Raw genomic sequence first — 20,373 nt, 5'->3', positions numbered from 1 at the left:
CAAGCATTTGTTCGCAGCCCAGGAAGATCGACTCGCAGAGCTAGCAGAGAGCTGCAAATTCCACAATCAACTGTATGGAGAGTCCTACGAAAAAGGTTAGTTATGAAACCTTATCATCTGAAATTGGTTCAAGTACTGTCTGCAGCTGATAAGATTAAAAGAATCGATTTCTGTGATTTTATCCTTGCTCAAATGGAAACAGATGAATCTTTCGTTTCAAAGATTGTGTTTAGTGATGAAGCAACTTTCCACACTAACGGGAAAGTCAACTGTCACAATGTCTGTATATGGGGCACTGAGAATCCGCGGGAAACAACTCAGTATGAACGTGACTCGCCTAAGGTGAACGTTTTTTGTGCCATTTCAGCCAATAAAGTTTTTGGTCCCTTTTTCTTCGAAGGTGCTACTGTAACTGGACTACAGTATCTGGAGATCTTAGAGAATTGGCTGTTCCCTCAGCTTGAACAAGAAGCACAACAATTCATATTTCAGCAGGATGGAGTGCCACCACATTGGCGCTTATCTGTCCGTAACTACCTGAACGTCAACTACCCGAGGCGATGGATCGGCAGCCAGGCAGCCCGTGACAGAGCACTTCATCACTGGCCTCCAAGAAGCCCTGATCTTACCCCCTGCGATTTTTTATTATGGGGGTATGTTAAGGATATGGTGTTTCGGCCACCTCTCCCAGCCACCATTGATGATTTGAAACGAGAAATAACAGCAGCTATCCAAACTGTTACGCCTGATATGCTACAGAGAGTGTGGAACGAGTTGGAGTATCGGGTTGATATTGCTCGAGTGTCTGGAGGGGGCCATATTGAACATCTCTGAACTTGTTTTTGAGTGAAAAAAAAACCTTTTTAAATACTCTTTGTAATGATGTATAACAGAAGGTTATATTATGTTTCTTTCATTAAATACACATTTTGAAAGTTGTGGTATTCTTTTTTAATCACCCTGTATAATACTACAAGGAGATGTGACTTACATTACCCATTGGTTAACTTTTATTTGTGACAAAACGGAGTAAGGTCCTTAGCCATAAAAATCATTAACCAATTATCCCATGATGTAACTGAAATCATTCCATCTTGACAAATTATTCTAACCTGTAGAAGAAATTTTTAATGTGTAATAATATAATGTATTTGTACGTGAGTCCATAAGGTGGAACATTTTTAGGTAGAAATTATTGTGTGCTAATAAAAAAAAAAAAAATGATAGCTTAAGATTAATGTTAAAGACAGTCATGTAAATTCTCAGTCTGTTGCTATACTTTTCATTGCAACTGTACTTGCAAACTGACATGCTCAACATCATAGTGAGAACTTGCAATTATGGTACATGAAACCTGCAGGTAACCAACACAGTTGTCATTCACAAGAATGTAGGCAGTAGCTAGTGCAATTTGAAGTTTCCTGTGGTAGTCCAAACTCTTACTTGTTATGGAACTCACAATGCTTGTTTGTTAATGCCAGCATGAATGTCTTCATCTCATAAATAACACTATCTGTAGTGTATATGTGGGTGGCCAGAGTGAATGCTAGTGAAGGTGTACAATTTGTTATGGGTTGTGTACCCAGCAACTTTTTATTTTTGTTCATGTGGGTTACTAGGGTCTGTTGACATGTTCATCAAAAGATTTCAGGGAACCAACATATCTTAACTGTGGTCCCTTGAAGTACACAGTATTCAGTTTATCAGTTCACCTGTATATTGTATACAGTAACATCTCCATGGTGGCATTCCTGCCGGAGCACAGTGTCAGTGCAAACCAGATGAAACTGTTGTTGAGGTCATTGCTGCTACTCTCTCTTTATCAGCCCAGAAACATTGTTGCTTGTTTCACAAACCCACCCACACACCCTCACACACACACACACACACACACACACACGCACACACACACACACACACACACACACACTCTGTTTGATTACGCCTAAAACATGGCAGTGATATTGAGGAATTCATTACTGATGAGGGAAAATGCCTCTAGGGATGGGGCATGGCTGCTCATTTGCATAATGGAAGAAGTACGATGTATGGATTCCTATTTTTAGTGTTTGCTGAGAATGCTTAGAGAAAATAGGAAAGGTGAATTACACACAGTGTACCTTCAAATAAAATATTCAGTATGTTAATAGAAAAGATTTGTACTTTACAGTCTGAATCTCTTGTCTATCTTCAAAGCAACAGATAATATTTTTGTTGGAGGAGCATGCAATTTCCTCACCATATCTTCACTTTGGATGGAAACATCTAGCCTGCATGCAATCTCAATAATCAGAAGTGAAGGAAATTGTGCATTGCTGATTCAATGGGGAACTGTGTCCAAACTGTGCTTAGAAATAGACAAGTGATGTAATTCAGTCTAAACAGGGTAATGTCCATTTGGAAGAGACATTGTGAGTGAACCTAACTAGTTAAACAGAGTAGCGATTGTCACTAGGGAATATATTACGGACAATAATTAATGACAGCAACTACCCACTGCATCTGATACAGGGCAACACAAGCTCATATTGCAAAATGAAAATAGTTAAAAATACAGGAGAGGAAAAGACAGATAAGATAAAAATCAATCATGGAGAGTGGAAAAGTAGCTCTCATTCATAGACTATTTTTAATATTATTACACGATGTGTCAGAAATACCTGAAAGATCTGAAAATAAAACAAAAATTCATGGAACTGAAAATATTTATTTATAAAAGTACATGCTTGTTTTCATGGAGAATTAGTGTGTATCACTTTTTCTTGATAATAATGTTTGGAAAATGTCAGCTATGCTGTATAATGCGCTCATGTAGTCTGGCTGAAAGAGAGAACATAACACACTGCAACGTATCATTTGGAATTTCCCAAATGCACTCACAAAGTGGATCCTTTAGCTTGATGATACTGGTCGGGCATTGCTGATAAACTTTCTCTTTAAGATGGCCACCAAAAGTAATCAGATGCTGTCAGATCAGGTGAACAAGCAGGCCAGTTGATGTCCTCAAAGTGAGAAATGACTGCCTGCAAATATTTCATTGTGGACTCCCATGGAAAGATGTGCAGTATGAGATGTTGTTCCATCCTTCTAGAACCATTTTGCGCCAAGACTTCATTGTTACACTGTGGCCTAAAAAACAAAAAGAGAGAGAGAGAGAGGAAATAGTACACCATAATGTTGCTTTTGCACTATGCGTAGGATACTCCAGCAATTCACATGGGTTGTGTGCAGCTCAGAACCAACAGTTATGGTTGATTACATTTTCAGACCAGTGGAAATTGGTCTCATTGAACATCAGTAACCTGTTCACAATGTCCACTTTCACTTGCAGAACTTCCAAAACTTAATCTAATCATTACTGATGACAAATTAGATACCATATTTAAATGTGGTTCTATGTACAGAAATATTCATCTGAGCTGAAAGAATTCAGTACTGGGTGTAAGACTGGCACTAATAACAACAGACATACTTATCCAATTTGTCACTTTCTTTTTTTTTAACTGGCTATATGAAATGAAATTAAACCTGTTAGGACACTTTAATTACGCAAAGACTGGCAGGCATGTAAAGGTCAGCAACTCTTTTTCTAATTTTGGGCCCGCCCGGTTGACCGTGCGGTCTAATGCGTGGCTTTCTGAGTGGGAAGGAGGGCATGCTTCCAGGCACAAATCCACCCAGCGGATTTGTATCGAGGTCCGGTGAATCGGCCAGTCTGTGGATCGTTTTCAGGCAGTTTTCCATCTGCCTCGGCGAATGCTGGCTGGTTCCCCTTATTCTGCCTCAGCTACACTATGTCAGCGATTGCTGTGCAAACAAGTTCTCCACATATACGTACACCACCATTACTCTATGATGCAAACATAGGGGTTACACTGGTTTGGTGTGAGACATTCCCTGGTGAGTCCCTCGTCCACCGGGGGCCGACCCGACAATAACCCTGGGTTTGGGGTGGGGTGAGGTGTGGGGGTTCTAGGTCCCCGGTTAACATAACATAACATAACTCTATAAATGTAGATTTACAGATGAGCAATGGGCATATCACCATATAAATTCAATTAAAGAAAAACAAAACAAAACAAAACAAACTGTGCAGATGATAAGTTTACAGTAGCAAAGCAGCAGGTGCTAAGCTAATGTCAAGTAAAGTCCATTGCTAGTAATGCCTAGTGGCATGATTTGTTAGTCCTTTACAATTTTGGTGGTGATAGCCTGAAGTTTTCATATCTGTTCATTTTACACATTTATTTTCATACATAATTTGACTTTCATAGTTTACTTTGTGTGAGACCATGTGTGGCAGAGAGACCTGACTCAAATGCTCACATTCTAATATTGTGTAATTTCAAACATTTGCAAGTACCCCACAAAAATTATACTGTGTCACATATTGGTGATTTGTAAACAAAATTTGTGATTTTTGAAACTTTTGACAACTGTACACCCTTCTTTGGTCAACTTTGTTCAAAAACAATTTTTTTCCAGAAATTATTGAGCTACACTTGTATATTCTGTAAAAATTGGTAGCAATATCTTCTTAGGATATCATATCACCATTATTGCTGTGTTGGTAACTGTTTGTCGCTAGTTAACACTGTTGACATGTGCCATACACTAAAACTGTTGTTGACATTGTTACACAGATTTGTTAATGGGTGCAACCTCAATAGAAGTTCAAGAAAGAAGGTTGTATTCAAGAAATTTGTAAATTTTATCCATGTTTTTCTTTCATTATGCACACAAACCACTTGCTTGGGTGTTCTGGTTTCAGATGCTGAAGGAAACCTGCATCCTTATAGCATAACACATCTTAAAATTACATCAATGTCAGTTAGGCTAATTCAGATTTAATCGCTTAGTGTTCAGGTAAAGATAGCACCAGGCAGAATGTTGTCAAGTGATTAAAAACTGCTTGAAATGGTGTCTTGGGTCAAATACCAAGAATCATCTACAGATACTAACGATACTTCAAGTACTATCCTCTACAATGAATACCACCTCTCGTGCAGGAAGTACATGATCTGTCACTACTCATCTGCTTGACTCTGAGTGGCTTGTTAATGGTAGGTTCTGTGACTTGCTAGGCCGGGTCTGCCATTAGTTGTGCCTTATGGATGAGAACTGTAGGGTCACCTGCATGGGTTAGGAGCACACTATACATTGCAGGCTGCTACCAAGGTGACGTTCCATCAAATCCAGATACACAATAGCTGCAGGAGACTCCAAGGTACTTGTGTCAGCCCCAAACGTGTGATCTGTGCAGATGAAGCAATTAAAATCACAGTGATCAGCTGCCAAAACATTTGCAACAAAGTCCCAGCATTTGAAGCAGTCATGGAAAGTTTTCAATTTTGTGGGCTTCATACATCTGATTTTCAATTTGTTTATTTTATTTATTTAATCTTGTTGGTATACATCTTCCTGATGTGTGTTTACATTTTCATCTGTTTTGAATATGCATTTTATTGTCAACAGTCGAAAAGATCATATGTGTTTTCCTGTGCTCATTGATTTTTTCTTTGTGAAAAATATGGATGAAATAATTTGCATTAAATTTTGCTTGAAAATGGAATAAAATGCAGCACTTCATTTGAAATGTTGTCTTTGGCTTTAGGCAAATCTACTATGATTAAGGTAAGAGTTTACAAGTGGTCTAAATATTTCAGAGATGTTTGAGAAGATGTTGAAGACAATAACCATCCTAGAAACCCTAACACATCAGTTACTGATGACAATGTGTGAGAATTAAAGAAAATGTCAATAAAATCCTTCTGGGCTGCTGACCACATTGTCAATGTATAAAATTGTCCAACATTTCGGCCACTTACAACAGTGACTGAAATTTCAAACAATTTTATATATTGACAATGTGGTCAACAGCCCAGAAAAATTGATAGTGACAACGACTGCTGAAGCCTATGCTTACAAGTAAAGAAAATGTAAAATCGTCGAACCACCATCAGAGATGTTGCTGATGATATCAGCATATCCTTTGGCTCATGCCAAGTAATTTTTTGAAAGTTGAGTGTGTGAAACTTGTAGCAGCAAACCTCATTTCCAATTTATTGAATCTCAACGAAAAACAATTCTATGTGGACACTGCTCGGTAATTGCACAATGAAGCTGACAATGATCCAGAGCTCCTAAAGGAGGTTATAACAGTTAAGGAAACATGCATATAGGGATATGACGTTGAAACCAAGCCAAATCATCCCAATGGAAACTACTGAAGAGCCAAGACTGAAAAAAAATTTGACAAGTTCGATCACTTGTGAATGTTCCTCTCACTGTTTTCTTTGATACAGTGAATAGTGCATCATGAGTTCTATCCTATGGTTGTACTGCAACCAGGAAGCTATATGCCATTTGCATGAAGCAACCTAAGAAAACTATCAGGATTGTGGCAAAACAACTCATGGAAATTGCATCAAGTTAACTCTCCTGCTTACATCTCAATGCTTGTTCATGAATTTTTGGTAAAAAGAAAACCCATTATGTTGCCCCAGCCACTGTATTTGGCAGCACCTTCTTTCTATTATCAAGTCTGAAGAGAATCATGAAAGGATGTCATTTTGCCACCATTGATGAGATAGAAACAGAATTGCTAAATGACCTGGACACCATAATGAAAAGTGATTACCAGAAAGGCTTCCAAGATTGGAAAAAGTGCTGACAAAAGTGTGTTGTATCTAAAGTGGATAAAGTTGATGTCAGTGAATATCTACAACTACATTCGTATTTCTCAAGTCACCACACAGTGTGTGTTGGAGGGTACCCTGTACAAGAACTAGTCATTGCCTGTCTTGTTTCACTCGCATGTAAAGTGAGGGGAAAATGATAGTGTGTATGCCACTGTATGAGCCCTAATTTCTCGTATCTTATCTACGGGGTCCCTATGTGAAATGTATGTTGGTGGTAGTTGGATAATTCTGCCATCACCTTCAAATGCCTGTTCTCTAAACTTTTTCAGTAGTGTTCCTTGAAATGAATGACTTCATCCTTCCAGGAATTCCTGCTTGAGCTTCCAAAGCATATATGTAACACTCGCATGCTGATTGAGCCTACTGGTAACAAATATAGCAGCTTGTCTCTGAATTACTTCAATGTCTTCTTTCAATCCAACCTGGTGTGGATCCCAACACTCGAGCAGTTCTCAAGAATAGGTTGCACTAACATTGTACATGCTGTCTGTCCTTTACAGATGAACTACACCTTCCTAAAATTCTTCCAGTAACCAAAGTTGACATTTGCCTTCCCTATCACAAGAAAAGTAAAAGGAGAAGAAAAAGAAAAATTCCCATTATTTTTGATCACACCTCATATGTTAGGCCTACTGAAAAGAAAGTTGTGCATGGGGAAAGGGGGGGAGGGGGTCCACTCTTCTCACTGGTTTGATACGGCCTGATCAAATTCCACTGTTTGGGATATATTCCATCACTGTCGCCTACTACAGTTTTCAACTTCTGCAGCTCACTGAAGTACTATGGAAGTTATTCCTTGATGTATTAGCATATGATCTACCTCATATACCCAAGTATAAGATGACCCTGAATATAAGGCAACAAACCTTCCCCTCACCCCTCCCTCCCCCTTCTTAAAAAGGTCCATGACAAAAAATTATTTTTAACATTTTCTGATTGATCAAAATTACAAACTGTTTTATTGTCATAAAATATGTGCCAAAAGGTTAACATTATACCTATCCTAAACTTATGACATTTAGTGATTGTTTGTATTTTGATAATACTAGGAGAAAAAAAGAACTAACAGAAATGATTGATGTTAATTTTCAGACTGTTTCTGTTCTACCTTTTTTACTTACTAACACTGTGGGCCATTATATGATTATTTTTAATCATCATCATCATCATCCTAATAACACAACTGTGAAAATTATGTCTTCTTGGTCACAAATATTTAGCTGTTTTATTCTGAATATGTTGCTGTTTTTGAGGTGGCTGTTATGGTGGGACCTGACACTGCAGCTGTTTTTGTTCCGAATACATATTGGATTTCTCTTCTATACTGACGTGAGAACCTCACAATGCCTCTTGCTTCCAAACACATCACCTACATGCCACTCTCACATTATCTGTGTAGAACCAACGCATACTCCCCCTTTTGTTCCTGTCATACATCATGGTGAATGTTGACAACACTGCGGCAAGTAACTTGTGAGGCGCCACTGGTCCCTATCTAGACTTTTATTGTCTCTTGCAGAAATGAATACTATTGTTGCGTATTTTCCCAATTTTAAAGTTGATAAAGCCAAAGTACATGGTATAGTTTCCCATGGTTGACAATACAATGAAATTTGCTACTTTCTCACTGCTCCCATCCACTCAGTCTTTGTGGATCTCGGCCAAACTGGTGTCACTGTTCCCCTTCCAACCCTTCCATAGTGCTGAGCTTGAGCAGATGCAGAAAACAGACTGCAATATCCTCTAGTGTGCAGGTCTCATGCAAGAACACCAACTGTACTTGTCTGGCAACATCTGTTGGTAATATCTCCATGATGGGTTTTGTGCTGTAATTTTTTCCCACAATAACAATTGCAGTCAGTTTAATATGATTTATTTCCTTTTTAGCCATTTCATTCTGGATTAATTTTCCTTCTTGTTACAACTAAATGTTCTAAAGCTTATTGAAAGTTGGTAACATTTTAACCAATATTCTAGTACATGAACAGCAACTAAATCTCCCATTTGCACTATACTTAGTAAAGGATTAAAGTCTCTCTTAACTGAATAAAATATTAGTCTGTTTTCTGAATCAACTAATGTCTTTGAAGGGCAGCATTTCCATTTTTGAAAGTTACCTTTACTTAAAAATAGAACAAAAGTTCGCAAGATGATGGAATTTAGTGTTATTTCCTTCTGTGTTTCCAAAATTCTCAAATTTTAATCAGAGCATTAAACTACTGTCGTGGCTACTTCATAATTTGTTGTGTATCTCTTGAACTAGAGCTGCACAAGTCAACCTCACTTTATTGTTCAAGCAACATTGATACTATATCAAGTGCTTCACTGTATCAGAAATGTAGGAATGCAAGTATTATTTGCCAAACCCTGCCTTCCTTAATTCTTAAAAATAAATCTGCACATGTTCTCAATAGCCAAAGCTTCATCTCTAAATGTAACACAACCCCTATAAATGTAAGACAACCCTACATACTCTACTAAACAACATAAAAATGTTGACCTCAGTAGCAATTATATAATCTGCGAAAATAAGATGACCCTGTAATTTTCGAGTAATGAATTTCGGAAAAAATCTCATCTTATTATCAGGCAAACACGGTATCATCTGGTTCCTGTTCTCTGTAGGCTCCTCTCCTTGCTAGTTCTATGGAGAAAATCTTATTAGTCAGTCTGATTTTAAACATCTTTGAGTATAACCAAAATGCAAACCCTACAGTTCTCTTCTCTTCTAGTTTTGGACAGTCTGTGATTCAGTTCCATACTATGCCTACTCCAAACATACATTCTCAGAAATTTTTGTTCCCCAAATTAAGGCCAATGTTTGATGTTAGTCGACTTCTTGTGGCCAATAATGCTCCCTTTTGCTGTGCTGGACTGCTTCTTATACCCGTGCTTTGTCTGTAATGAGTTATTTTGCTTCAAAGGTAGAAGAATCGTTTCATTAAAAAGGGATTAAAAACAGTCTTGACCCCAATAAAATATTTATTTGCAATCGTTTCTGGTTTTAGTATATTCTGATCATAACTGGTAACTATTGGAAATAAATATTTTGTTGTAGTGAAGGCTGTTTTTAATTTGTTTTTAAAGTATGTAAGCCAGACAGCTGTCTTTATCTACAGGAAATGTTATCAAAAATTTGTAAGGATTGGTTCATTTCATGGTCTCCAATTTTGTGTTATGTTTATCTCTTTCTCTTATCTCATTTCTGTTACTTTTCATTGCTTTTGTCTATCTTTCATTTACTCTCATTACATTGTTGTTGTTGTGGTCTTCAGTCCTGAGACTGGTTTGATGCAGCTCTCCATGCTACTCTATCCTGTGTAAGCTTCTTCATCTCCCAGTACCTACTGCAACCTACATCCTTCTGAATCTGCTTAGTGTATTCATCTCTTGGTCTCCCTCTACCGATTTTACCCTCCATGCTGCCCTCCAACACTAAATTGGTGATCCCTTGATGCTTCAGAACATGTCCTACCAACCGATCCCTTCTTCTAGTCAAGTTGTGCCACAAACTTCTCTTCTCCCCAATACTATTCAATTCTTCCTCATTAATTATGTGATCTACCCATCTAATCTTCAGCATTCTTCTGTAGCTCCACATTTCAAAAGCTTCTATTCTCTTCTTGTCCAAACTATTTATCAACCATGTTTCACTTCCATACATGGCTACACTCCATACAAATACTTTCAGAAATGACTTCCTGACACTTACATCTATACTGAATGTTAACAAATTTCTCTTCTTGAGAAACGCTTTCCTTACCATTGCCAGTCTACATTTTATATCCTCTCTACTTTGACCATCATCAGTTATTTTGCTCCCCAAGTAGCAAAACTCCTTTACTACTTTAAGTGTCTCATTTCCTAATCTAATTCCCTCAGCATCACCCGACTTATTTCGACTATATTCCATTATCCTCGTTTTGCTTTTGTTGATGTTCGTCTTATATCCTCCTTTCAAGACACTATCCATTCTGTTCAACTGCTCTTCCAAGTCCTTTGTGTCTCTGACAGAATTACAATGTCATCAGTGAACCTCAAAGTTTTTATTCCTTCTCAATGGATTTTAATACCTACTCCAAAATTTTCCTTTGTTTCCTTCACTGCTTGCTCAATATACAGATTGAATAACATCGGGGAGAGGCTACAACCCTGTCTCACTCCCTTCCCACCCACTGCTTCCCTTTCATGCCCCTGGACTCTTATAACTGCCATCTAATTTCTGTACAAATTGTTAATAGCCTTTCGCTCCCTGCATTTTACCCCTGCCACCTTCATAGTTTGAAAGAGAGTATTCCAGTCAACTTTGTCAAAAGGTTTCTCTAAGTCTACAAATGCTAGAAACATAGGTTTGCCCTTCCTTAATCTAGCTTGTAAGATAAGTTGTAGGGTCAGTATTGCCTCACGTGTTCCAACATTTCTACGGAATCCGAACTGATCTTCCCCAGGGTCGGCTTCTACCAGTTTTTCCATTTGTCTGTAAAGAATTTGTGTTAGTATTTTGTAGCTGTGACTTATTAAACTGATAGTTTAGTAATTTTCACATCTGTCAACACCTGCTTTCTTTAGGATTGGAATTATTATATTCTTCTTGAAGTCTGAGGGAATTTCGCCTGTTTCATACATCTTGCTCACCAGATGGTAGAGTTTTGTCAGGACTGGCTCTCCCAAGGCCGTCAGTAGTTCCAATGGAATGTTGTCTACTCCGGGGGCCTTGTTTCGACTCAGGTCTTTCAGTGCTCTGTCAAACTCTTCACGCAGTATCATATCTCCTATTTCATCTACATCTGCATCCTCTTCCATTTCCATAACATTGTCCTGAAGTACATCGCCCTTGTATAGACCCTCTATATACTCCTTCTACCTTTCTGCTTTCCCTTCTTTGCTTATAACTGGGTTTCCATCGGAGCTCTTGATGTTAATGCAAGTGGTTCTCTTTCTCCAAAGGTCTCTTTAATTTTCCTGTAGGCAGTATCTATCTTACCCCTAGTGAGATAAACCTCTACATCCTTACATTTGTCCTCTAGCCATCCCTGCTTAGCCATTTTGCACTTCCTGTTGATCTCATTTTTGAGACGTTTGTATTCCTTTTTGACTGCTTCATTTACTGCATTTTAATATTTTCTCATTTCATCAATTAAATTCAATATTTCTTCTGTTACCCTAGGATTTATACTAGCCCTTGTCTTTTTGCCTACTTGATCCTCTGCTACCTTCACTACTTCATCCCTCAAAGCTACCCATTCTTCTTCTACTGTATTTCTTTCCCCCATTCCTGTCAATTGTTCCCTTATGCTCTCCCTGAAACTCTGTACAACCTCTGGTTTAGTCAGTTTATCCAGGTCCCATCTCCTTAAATTCCCACGTTTTTCTGGTTTCTTCAGTTTTAATCTACAGGTCATAACCAATAGATTGTGGTCAGAGTCCACATCTGCTCCTGGAAATGTCTTACAGTTTAAAACCTTGTCCCTAAATCTCTGTCTTACCACTATATAATCTATCTGAAACCTGTCAGTATCTCCAGCCTTCTTCCATGTATACAACCTTCTTTTCGGATTCTTGAACCAAGTGTTAGCTATGATTAAGTTGTGCTCTGTGCAAAATTCTACCAGGTGGCTTCCTCTTTCATTTCTTAGCCCCAATCCATATTCACCTACTACATTTCCTTCTCTCCCTTTTCCTACTACCGAATTCCAGTCACCCATGGCTATTAAATTTTTGTCACCCTTCACAATCTGAATAATTTCTTTTATTTCATCATACATTTCTTCAATTTCTTCGTCATCTGCAGAGCTTGTTGGCATATAAACTTGTACTACTGTGGTAGGCGTGGGCTTTGTGTCTATCTTGGCCACAATAATGCATTCACTGTGCTGTTTGTAGTAGCTTACCCGCATTCCTATTTTCCTATTCATTTTTAACCTACTCCTGCATTACCCCTATTTGATTTTGTGTTTATAACCCTGTATTCACCTGACCAGAAGTCTTGTTCCTCCTGCCACCGAACTTCACTAATTCCCACTATAACTAACTTTAACCTATCCATTTCCCTTTTTAAATTTTCTAATCTACCTGCCCGATTAAGGGATCTGACGTTCCGTGCTCCGATCCATAGAACACCAGTTTTCTTTCTCCTGATAACGACATCCTCTTGAGTAGTCCCTGCCTGGAGATCCGAATGGAGGACTATTTTACCTCCGGAATATTTTACCCAAGAGGACGCCATCATCATTTAACCATACAGTAAACCTGCATGCCCTTGGGAAACATTACGGCCATAGTTTCCCCTTGCTTTCAGCCGTTCACAGTAACAGCACAGCAAGGCTGTTTTGGTTAGTGTTGCAGGGCCAGATCAGTCAATCATCCACGCTGTTGCCCCTGCAACTACTGAAAAGGCTGCTGCCCCTCTTCAGGAACCACACGTTTGTCTGGCCTCTCAACAGATACCCCTCCGTTGTGGTTGCATCTACGGTACGGCTATCTGTATCGCTGAGGCACGCAAGCCTCCCCACCAACGGCAAGGTCCATGGTTCATGGGTGGTGGAGGGGCGGGGGGCGGTGGCGGGGGGGGGGGGGGGGGGGGGGCAGGGGGGGGGGTGTCTCAGTACATAGAGTGCACTAATTAGACTGTTCATTCCATCCATCATGCCCTGCAATTATTCCTTACTTCCACTGGGGCAGCTATGCTGTCAGCAGATCTTCTCATTGATATCATTTATCCTTGACTTTTATTCTCACACCTGAAATTTTCTGCCGGCTGAAGTGGCCGTGCGGTTAAAGGCGCTGCAGTCTGGAACCGCAAGACCGCTACCGTCGCAGGTTCGAATCCTGCCTCGGGCATGGATGTTTGTGATGTCCTTAGGTTAGTTAGGTTTAACTAGTTTTAAGTTCTAGGGGACTAATGACCTCAGCAGTTGAGTCCCATAGTGCTCAGAGCCATTTGAACCATTTTTTGAAATTTTCTTTTAGTTCCACAATTGTTTCTTCAATGTATAGGTTGAACAGTTACCATGAGAGACTACTCCTATGTCTTATAAACTTTCTAATCCGAGTACTTCATTATTGGTTTTTTAATCCTATTTTTCCCTCTTGTTTATTGCATGTATTGCATAAAACCAGTCCAGAATGAATTTTCACATGACAGTGGAGTGTGTGCTGATGTGAAACTTCATGCCCACATTAAAACTGTGTGCCGGACTGAAACTCAAACTTGGGACATTTGCCTTTCGTTGCAAGTGCTCAACCAGCTCAGCTACCCTTGTACGATTCACGATTTATTCTTTACTTCCATCAGTACCTCATCTCCTGCCCATGAAAGGGGAAGCTCCCTAGTTTGAGTTTTGGTCTGGCACACAATTTTAAACTACTAGTAAGTTATGTATCAGTGCACACTACAGAAGTGTGAAAATTTATTCTGCAAACATCCCTCAGATTGTGGCTAAACCATGTTCACGAGTGCTATTCCCACAAGTTTTTCAGGGGAACTTCTGTGAAGATTGAAAGATATGTGATGATGTACAGTGGAATTAAAGCTGTGATGACCAGTTGTGAGACAGACTCTCCTGCAAAGTGAAAATCCATTCTGGAAACATCCTGCAGACTGTGACTCCAGAGGCCTTGTTTTGATATAGGCCATTCAGTGCTCAGTCAAATTCCTCTTGCAGTATAATACCTCCCACTTCATCTTCATCTTATGTTCTCTTCCCTCTCTATAATACTGCCTTCAAGATTGTCTACATTGTACAGAATTTCCATAGGTTCCTTCCACTTTTCAGCTTTCCCTTCTTTGCTTAGTACTGGTTTTCTTCAGTGCTCTTGATATTTTTATAGAGCTGCTTCTCCTTCCTCCAAAGATTTCACTAATTTTCCTTCTGGTGGTACCTGTCTTTCCTCTGATTATATCTTCATCTATAGACTTACATTTGCATTTTCTGCTTAGTCATTTTGCTCTTCCTGTCAGTCTCGTTTTTTTAGGCTTTTGTATTGCCTACTTCATTTTTATATTTTCTCCTTTCATCAATTAGGTCATCTATGATATCTAAGGATTTCTACTATCCCAACAATCTCTCATTCTTTAAGCTTAACCAGGTAACATCTTCTTAATGCCCTAACTCTTTTGCAAATTCTTCAGTTTTAATCTATTGTTTATAACCAATAAATTATGGTCAGAGTCCACACCTGCCCCTGGAAATAGCTTGCATATGAAAATCTGATTCCGAAATCACATTCGTGGAATCTGTCTGAAACCTTCAGGTGCCTCCAGGCCTGTTCCGTGTATTCAGCCTTTTTTCATGGTCTTTAGCCAAGTATTAGCAATGATTGAATTATGCTCTGTGCAAATTCTACCAGGTGTCTTCCTTTTGCATTCCTTTCTTCCAGTCCATATTCACTTACTCTTTTTCCTTCTTGTACATTTTCTACTGTAAAATTCCAGTTCCTCATCACAGTTTAATTTTCACCTTCGTTAACTATCTGAATAATTTCTTCGACTCATCATACATTTTTCCCATCTCATCATCATCTCTGTAGGTAGTTGTCATTTAAAGTTGTACTGTTGCGATAAGTGTGTGCTTGGTGTCTGTCTTGGCTATGATAAGGCTTTCACTATGTTGCTCATAGTAGCTTACACAGATTTCTATTTTCTTATTCATTATTACACCAAGTCGTGCATTACTTCTAATTGATTTTGTATTCATAATCCTGCGCTCACCTGATTTGACATTCTGTCCATTCTGCCACCAAAATTCGCTAATCCCCACCATATTCAACTTCAACGTATCTATTTCCCTTCTAATGCTTTCTAATCTACACTCCTGGAAATGGAAAAAAGAACACATTGACACCGGTGTGTCAGACCCACCATACTTGCTCCGGACACTGCAAGAGGGCTGTACAAGCAATGATCACACGCACGGCACAGCGGACACACCAGGAACCACGGTGTTGGCCGTCCAATGGCGCTAGGTGCGCAGCATTTGTGCACCGCCGCCGTCAGTGTCAGCCAGTTTGCCTTGGCATACGGAGCTCCATCGCAGTCTTTAACACTGGTAGCATGCCGCGACAGCATGGACGTGAGCCGTATGTGCAGTTGACGGACTTTGAGCGAGGGCATATAGTGGGCATGCGGGAGGCCGGGTGGACGTACCGCTGAATTGCTCAACACGTGGGGCGTGAGGTCTCCACAGTACATCGATGTTGTCGCCAGTGGTCGGCGGAAGGTGCACGTGCCCGTCGACCTGGGACCGGACCGCAGCCATGAACGGATGCACGCCAAGACCGTAGGATCCTATGCAGTGCCGTAGGGGACCGCACCGCCACTTCCCAGCAAATTAGGGACACTGTTGCTCCTGGGGTATCGGCGAGGACCATTCGCAACCATATCCATGAAGCTGGGCTACGGTCCCGCACACCGTTAGGCCGTCTTCCGCTCACGCCCCAACATCGTGCAGCCCGCCTCCAGTGGTGTCGCGACAGGCGTGAATGGAGGGACGAATGGAGACGTGTCGTCTTCAGCGATGAGAGTCGCTTCTGCCTTGGTGCCAATGATGGTCGTATGCGTGTTTGGCGCCGTGCAGGTGAGCACCACAATCAGGACTGCATACGACCGAGGCACACAGGGCCAACACCCGGCATCATGGTGTGGGGAGCGATCTCCTACACTGGCCGTACACCACTGGTGATCGTCGAGGGGATACTGAATAGTGCACGGTACATCCAAACCGTCATCGAACCCATCGTTCTACCATTCCTAGACCGGCAAGGGAACTTGCTGTTCCAACAGGACAATGCACGTCCGCATGTATCCCGTGCCACCCAACGTGCTCTAGAAGGTGTAAGTCAACTACCCTGGCCAGCAAGATCTCCGGATCTATCCCCCATTGAGCATGTTTGGGACTGGATGAAGCGTCGTCTCACGCGGTCTGCACGTCCAGCATGAACGCTGGTCCAACTGAGGTGCCAGGTGGAAATGGCATGGCAAGCCGTTCCACAGGACTACATCCAGCATCTCTACGATCGTCTCCATGGGAGAATAGCAGCCTGCATTGCTGCGAAAGGTGGATATACACTGTACTAGTGCCGACATTGTGCATGCTCTGTTGCCTGTGTCTATGTGCCTGTGGTTCTGTCAGTGTGATCATGTGATGTATCTGACCCCAGGAATGTGTCAATAAAGTTTCCCCTTCCTGGGACAATGAATTCACGGTGTTCTTATTTCAGTTTCCAGGAGTGTACCTCCCCTGTTATGGGATCAAATGTTCCACATTCTAACCCATAGAATGCCAACTTAATTTTTCCTGATGACAACATTCTCTGATGATAACATCCTCCTGAGTAGTACGAGTTAGAAGATCTGAATGGGAGGATAGGTTAGCTCTGAAGTATTGCATCCAAGAGGATGCCATAATCATTTAACCAGAGAATAGAGCAACATGTTTCTGGTAAAAGTCAGCCGTTCGCAATACCAGCAGAGCAAAGCCATGTAGGCTGATGTTACAAGACTAGATCAGTCAGTCTTCCCGGCTGTTGCCCTGTAAGCACTGAAAAGGCTGGTGCTGTTCTGGAATCACATGCGTGTCTGACCTCTCTACATATACGCATCTGTTGTGGTTGCACCTACATTATGTCTGCCTTTATTATTTAGGCATGCAAGCTGCACCACCTCAGCACAGTCTCTCATTCATGGGGCATATATAAGGGACACATTAGTAGTTGTGAATTACAGTATCTTTTACCCATCAAGATAACTGAAAAGTCTTTTACAAAACCATTGGCTATAAGAATTTATGTATGAAACATTGATGTGTTTCTGGGTTTGATCTTCAGCCTGAAGACTGGTTTGATGCTGGTCTCCATGCTAGTCTATTTGGCACAAGGCTCTTCATTGCTGCTTAATCACTGCATCTGACATCACTTGTGTATGCTTGGTGTAGTGAAGCTTTGATTTCACTGAACAAGTTTTACCACCTTGCTTCTCTCCTTTATCAAATTAACTATGGTACCTTGTTGTTGTTGTTGTGCTCTTCAGTCTGAAGACCAGTTTGATGGAGCTCTCCATGCTACTCTACCCTATGCAAGCCTCTTCATCTCCAAGTAACTACTGCAACTTACATTCCTCTGAATCTGCTTGCTGCATTTATCTCTTGGTCTCCCTCTATGATTTTTACACCTCATGCTTCCCTCCAGCATTAAATTAGTGATCCCTTGATGCCTCAGAACATGTCCTACCAGTCTATCCTTTCTTTTAGTAAGGTTGTACCACAAATTTCTCTTCTCCCCAATTCTGTTCAGTATCTCCTCATTAGTTACATGGTCTACCCATATAATCTTCAGCATTCTTCTGTTGCACCACATTTCAAACACTTGTGTTCTGGTCTTGTCTAAACTGTTTATCATCCATGTTTCACTTCCATGCATGGCTACACTCTATACAAATAGTATCAGAAAGGACTTCCTGACACTTAAATCTATACTCAATGTTAACAAATTACTCTTCTTCAGAAATGCTTTTCTTGCCATTGCCAGTCTACATTTTATGTCCTCCCTACTATGACCATCATCAGTTATTTTGTTTTCGAAATAGCAGAACTCATTTACAGTTTTAATTGTCTGATTTCCTAATCGAATTCCCCCAGCATCACTTGATTTAATCCCACTACATTTCAGTATCATCATGTTCATCTTATTTCCTGATTTCAAGATAACGTTCATTCCGTTCAACTGCTACTCCAAGTCCTTTGCTGTCTCTGACAGAATTACAATGTTATTGGCAAACATCAACATTTTTATTTCTTCTCCCTGGACTTTAATCCCTTCTCAAAATTTTTCTTTTGTTTTCTTTACTGTTTGCTCAGTATACAGACTGAATAACTTTGGGGATAAACTACAACTCTGTCTCACTTGCTTCTCAACCATTGCTTCCCTTTTGTGCTCCTCAACTCTTATAAATGCTATCTGATTTCTGTACAAATTGTAAGTAGCCTTTTGCTCCATGTATTGTATCATTGCCACATTTAGAATTTGAAAGAAAGTATTCTAGTCAACATTTTCAGAAGCTTTCTCTAAGTATACAAATGCTATAAACATATGTTTGCCTTTCCTTTACCTATCTTCTATGAGAAGTTGTAAGATCAGAGTGTGCCATTATCATTTCACCATAAAGTAGAGCTGCATTCCCTGGAAAAAATTATGGCTATAATTTCCTTTTGCTTTCAGCCATTTGCAGTACCAAAACCGCAAGGCCATTTTGGTTGATGTTACAATGCCACATCAGTCTACCATCCAGACTCTTGCCCCTGCAACTACTGAAAAGACTGCTGCCCTTCTTGAAGAACCACTCATTTGTCTAGCACAATAGATACCCCTCCATTTTGCTTGCACCAACGGTATGGCTATCTGTATCACTGAGGCATGCAAGCCTCCCTAGCAATTGTAAAGTCCATGGTTCACAGGGGGAGATAACTATAGCGGGTGCAAAAAAACACACATGACTGTTAATTTTGTCTGCTAGGTCATTAATACACAATATGAATAACATGGTGTTCTATTATACTTTCCTGAGGCAGACATGAATTTTATTTTAGTTATGTTGATGTTCTTCATCAAAGACAACACACTTTGTTTCCTCTACCAAGGAATCCTCAGTCCAGCCACATATTTTGTTTGATTTGTGTTTTCCATGTTTGAGTTCTTTGGAGTCCTTGCTGATTGACATGGAAGAGGTCAATCTGTTTGAGGTACCGCATTATGGCAAGAATGTAGAAACGTGCATGTGCAGGGGAAATCCAAATGCTGCCTATAGGAAAATAAAAGAGACCTTTGGGGACAATAGAAGCAGTTTTATGAATATCAAGAGTTCAATAGCAAGCCAGTGCTAAGCAAGGAAGGGAAAGCTGAAAGGTGAAAGGAATATATATGGGGTCCATATAAGGGCAATTAAAAAATTGAGGATAATGTTACAGAAAGATATGAAATGGAAACATGATGAAAGAAAAATTTGACAGATCACTTGAAGGTGTAAGTGGCAAGACCCTTGGCATAAATGAGATTCTCTGAGAGTTATTGAGATGCTTCCATAATGAAACTATTCCACCTGGTGTGAAAGTTATATGAGGCAGAAGAAATACCCTCAGACTTCAAGAAGAATGTAATAATTCGAGTTACAAAGAAGCCAGCTGCTGACAGGGTATGAATGTTACCAAATCATCAGCTTGATGAGTCATGGTTGCATAATATTGACATAAATTGTTTACAGAATAATGTAAATGCCAATCTTAGGGAAGATCAATTTGGGTCTCAGACAAATGTAGGAACATGTGAGGCAACACTGTTCATATGCCGTATATTAGAAGATTGATTGCAGAAAGGGAAACCTACTTTGACAGCATTTGTACATTCAAAGAATGCTTTTGCTAATGTTGATTGGACTGTACTCATCGAAATTCTGTGGATGACAGGGGTAAAATTCAGGGAGTGAAAGGTTATTTATAACTTGTAGAGAAAGCAGACTGCAGTTACAAGCGTTGAAGGACATGAAAGTAAAGCATCAGTCAAGAAAAAAGTGCGACAGGGTTGTAGCCTATCTCCCATGTTATTCAATCTGTAGACTGAGAAAGCACTAAAGAAAATCAAGGGGAAATTTGGAAAGAGAACTAAAGTTCAGGGATCAGAAATA

The 20,373-nt window shown here is 40.0% G+C and overlaps 1 protein-coding gene across 2 annotated transcripts in view; it reads left to right on the top strand.

Annotated features, from left to right (window-relative positions):
- Positions 1–20,373, top strand: part of LOC126091863 (tenascin-X-like) — a 771,043-nt gene that overhangs the window by 297,004 nt on the left and 453,666 nt on the right. The window lies entirely within an intron of this gene.

Source organism: Schistocerca cancellata, chromosome 7 (genome assembly GCF_023864275.1).
Source record: "Schistocerca cancellata isolate TAMUIC-IGC-003103 chromosome 7, iqSchCanc2.1, whole genome shotgun sequence".
Taxonomy (NCBI): domain Eukaryota; kingdom Metazoa; phylum Arthropoda; class Insecta; order Orthoptera; family Acrididae; genus Schistocerca; species Schistocerca cancellata.
This window is presented reverse-complemented; position numbering and strand designations above follow the sequence as displayed.